Source organism: Pelophylax lessonae (assembly GCF_965119305.1).
Source record: "Pelophylax lessonae genome assembly, chromosome: 4".
Lineage (NCBI taxonomy): Eukaryota > Metazoa > Chordata > Amphibia > Anura > Ranidae > Pelophylax > Pelophylax lessonae.
Window position 1 is genome coordinate 668,681,907 of NC_138771.1, and position 4,761 is coordinate 668,686,667.

Here is a 4,761-nt window from a genome sequence, read left to right on the forward strand (position 1 = left end):
GCTGTATATGTCTATACGTATATACTATGTATCCTATTGTGCCATATGTAATGTTTAGATGTATCTGATATACAGAGCAGTATTTTCTTCCTCTGCAGATGATCACACTTGGGCCTTAACAAAACTCTACTAACCAATGAGCTTGATTTATTAAGCCGCAGTAACATTTAAGGTATGTTATAGTGGCCTCTCAGACCATACTTGACCTCGTTCATTAAGTTGCCAGTAGGACCTTAAATAAACCAAAATGTTGCCTATGCTGCTCCCGCCTCTTCTCAGGTATGGGGGAAATTATGTACATATTCCATATATGCTCAATATAGTAATACAAATATTATTTCATATAGCACAGGTTCACGTTAGTATACCTTAAAGCGTGCTTACCGCATTCTAAAGTGGCCTTTTATGGCTCGTTTCCACTGAGCTTTCTGGTATGGTTCGGTACGGTACGCTATTTATGCCGTTTCCATTATGAATGGTACCCTAATTCCGAACCGTACCGTACCACTTTTTTGGTACCCTTTCGTTGTTAGTACCGTACCAACAGGGTGGAGCTACACTCTGCAGAACTTTGATTGGTTGACAGAGAATCGTCTATCACAGCTTTCCTGCTACACCACGCCTATAATGAAAGGGTACTATTGGCAGTGGAAACGCAACGTGTACCGTCTCGAACCGTACCGTACTGAACCGAACCGTACCACTCAGTGGAAAGGAGGCATTAGTCACTATGAGTGCTAGTTGTCTTAGAATGCTTTAAGCACAGTGTAGGACACCTTAAGTGCTATGGCATCTTGGTATATTAGAGCAATGTTCAGGGGCCTAACTACAGGGGTTGCAGGGGTTGCAATTGCAACCGGGCCTCATGCTCCAGGGGGCCTGTGCGGCTCCCCTGTACACCTGGATAGGAGGGGCGGCGGGGGGCAGCATGTAGGGAAATCACTGTCCTCCTTTTTCCTCCTGTAGCTGCGGGAGGAAAAAGGAGGAGATTGGTTCCTCTGTATGCTGCCCCCGCCGCTCCTCCTATCCAGTTCACTTGTGTTCTGCTGTCTCTGGGCCCCTGTGTGCTCCCCTGATACCCCCCCCCCCACACTGCGCTCCCTTCTCCTTCCGGCTGCTGCAGGGGAGGTGTCACAATAGACAAGGGGTTGGTAAATATGTAATTTACCAGCTCCTTCCTTTTCTGAATGGACAGAGTCATAGTCAGTCACATTGTAAAAAAATAAAATAAAATGATAAAAAACAATACAATTAAAATGCCAAAAAAGAAAAACTACTGACACCAGTGGGTGAACTTCCAGGATCGCAAAGGTCACACTTGAGACCGGGCCATGGCATTCCACCACCGTGGGGAGTCCCCAAGATGGTAGGAAGGGGGCCCATTGCAGAACTTGTTAAAGGGCCCCACAACGAGAGTAAATGGCCCCAGGATCACTGGGAAGAGCCCCAGGCTTGAAGGGAAGGGCCCCGGCCAGGAGTCTGGGGGGCCCTTCATGGTTTCCTGCACCGGGGCCCTAAAGGTTCTAGTTACGCCTCTGGCAATGTTCATATGTGATAGTAGGGCTGGAGAAGCTGCTTTGATGTGCAAAAAGTGCTGTGTTTTTCATTTTGTCTCTATTGGATGAGCAGGAAATGGGAGGGTTTATAGAAAGTGGGCTCCAGCCGTTATCAGCATATGGCTCCCATATTCTAAATGAGAACCCCTCCTCTGCCTGCAATATTTCTTGCCTTAACCAGTTATCAATAGAATGTCTTGTAAGCCTGATATGGAGAGAGGGGTCCTTCGAGCTGGCTGTGGAGAGGGGGGTCCTTAAAATCTGCTATTGAGAAAGGGTCCCTCAAGCCTGCCAAAGAGAGGGATCCTTCATACCTGCTGTTTAGGGGAACTTTAAGCCTGTTACAGAGAGGGGATCTTCAAACTGGCTATTGGAATAAGGTTGTGGCTTGTGGAGAAAGAGTCCTTCAAACCTGTTATTGTAGAAGTCCTTCAAGCCTGCTATAGAGGGGATTCCTTCTAGATGACTGTGGAGAGGTACTTGAGCTAGCTGTAGCGAGGGGATCATTCAAGCTTGTGATGTCCCCTACCCATAACAAGCCAGCTGTAGAGGGGGTCCTTCAGGCTGCCCATGGAAAGGAGTCCTTCAGATCTGCTATTGAAAGGGGCTCCACCAAGCCAGTTGTGGAGAGGAGGTCGGTCAAGCCAACTATAGAGTGGGGTTCTTCAAGTTTTATTTGGAGAGGGGGGTCCTTCTTGCTGCCTAAGCAAGAGATCCTTCAGACCCATTATGAAGGGGCTGTCCTACAAGACTATTATGGAGGGAAGGTTATTCTGGTCATCTACAGATAGAAAGTTCTTTGGACTTGCTATATAATGAGGGTCTTTTTGACTACCCATTGATGGGGTGTCCATTATGCTAGCTTTATAAAGCATGTCCTTCTGGCCAACTATAGAGGGAGGGTGCTTCAAGCCAGCAATGGTCTGAAGTGGCACAAAAAAAGACACGGTAGCCAAACAACACACCCGACCATACACGTCAATACTCCTAGTACATCCCCACTATACACCTCAATACATTCAACACATCCAGTCATACACCTCAATGCTCTCAGTACATCCCCACCATACACCTCAATGCTCTCAGTACACCCCCACCATACACCTCAATGCTCTCAGTACATCCCCACCATACACCTCAATACTCTCAGTACATCCCCACCATGCACCTCAATACTCTCAGTACATCACCACCATATACCTCAATACTCTCAGTACATCCCCACCATGCACCTCAAAACTTTCAGTACATCCCCACCAAACACCTCAATGCTCTCAGTACATCCTCACCAAACACCTCAATACTCTCAGTACATCCCCGCCATACACCTCAATACTCTCAGTACATCCCCACCATGCACCTCAATACTTTCAGTACACCCCCACCATACACCTGAATACTCTCAGTACATCACCACCATATACCTCAATACTCTCAGTGCATCCCCACCATACACCTCAATACTCTCAGTACATCCCCACCATACACCTCAATACTCTCAGTACATCCCCACCATACACCTCAATACTCTCAGTACATCACCACCATACACCTCAATACTCTCAGTACATCCCCACCATACACCTCAATACTCTCAGTGCATCCCCACCATACACCAGGAAACTGTGGGTACAAGCATTTGCCATATTCTTAGCAACCAATGTTGTTACCCAGCCGCATTAATTTACATGTTGGGTATCTCCTGCCCTACAAAGAGGCAAGGATACAGGACCGGATCTAGCCTGCCTGATCTGGGGGTGCAGTAAAAAATGGCAGGGGGGCAAAAATAGAATTTTTGTAAGAACTTACCGTAAAATTCTTTTCTCGGAGTCCTCTGACAGTCGCCGCCCACTCAAACAGTCTTCACTACTGGGTATTGGTCTTATCCACAGGAGTAAGCTAGAAGATTTTGTTAAAAAATCATTCACAAAACCTTGTATAGACACACCTACCCTCTGGTCCAATACCCCCCCTGCTAGCAGCATTCCCAATTCAGTTTGGTAGCAAGCAGTATATAGGTCCATGAAACCCAAAAGAGGGCCGGGGGGCGGCGACTGTCAGAGGACTCAGAGAAAATAATTTTACGGTAAGTTCTTACAAAAATTCTATTTTCTCTTCTGTCCTCTGACAGTCGCCGCCCACTCATACAGTCTTCACTACTGGGATGTCCCAAAGCAGTGTAGATGTGAGGGGTGGGAAACGTAACCGTCTAAAAGGCAACGCAGCACCCAGGTCAGAGAAAAGAAAAATCACTTTCAGAAATAAAAAATAAGAAGAAAAGGCTGAGACTGCAGCCCCAGCCAAGGGAAGCCTGCCTACTCCTAACTAGGCAAAAGACAAACTGAATTGGGATTGCTGCTAGCAGGGGGGTATTGGACCAGAGGGACAGCCCCCTGTAGGTGTGTCTATACGAGTTTTTTTGAATGTTTTTTTTTAACAAAATCTTCTGCTTAGCTTACTCCTGTGGATAAGACCAATACCCAGTAGTGAAGACTGTATGAGTGGGCGGCGACTGTCAGAGGACGTAAGAGAAAGATGCAAGGTCTGCAAGGCAGAGTATTGGACACAGTGGGGCAGTGTACAGGGGATCAGCAGGGCAAGATACGGTCAGCAGTTTGTAGGGCAGTATACAGAGTCCATTAGTTTGCAGGGCAGCGTACAGTGGGTTATCAGGGTAGTGTACAGAGGTCAGCAGGGCAGAGGACAAGGGGGCAGCAGGGCAGCATATGAGGTGTTAGCAGGGGAGTGTGCAAGAGTCAGTAGGGCAGTATACAGAGGGTCAGTAAGGCAGGGGACAGGGGTTAACAGAGCAAATGACAGGGATCAGCTGGGTGGAGAGCAGGTGTTATTAGAACAAAAGACAGGGGTCAGTAGAGCAATGTACAGGGATCAGCAGGGTGGAGTACAGGAGTCACAAGGGCAGACAATAGGGATCAGCAGGGCAGAGGATAAGGATCTGCAGAGCAGTGTACAGGGGTCAGTATGGCAAAGAATATGGGTCACAAAGGAAGAAGAAAAGGGGTCAACAGTGCAGAGGACAGGGGACAGCAGTGTAATGGACAGGGGTCAGAGGTGTGCAATGGTTTATTGTACAGATCGGGGCACCTTCCTTCTTTTACAAGGCTGACAGGTGTAGTGACAGGCAGCAGCATCACTACCACTATTAGCCCAGCGCTGAGAGGTGGGAGGGGGTGCAGGCTGTGTT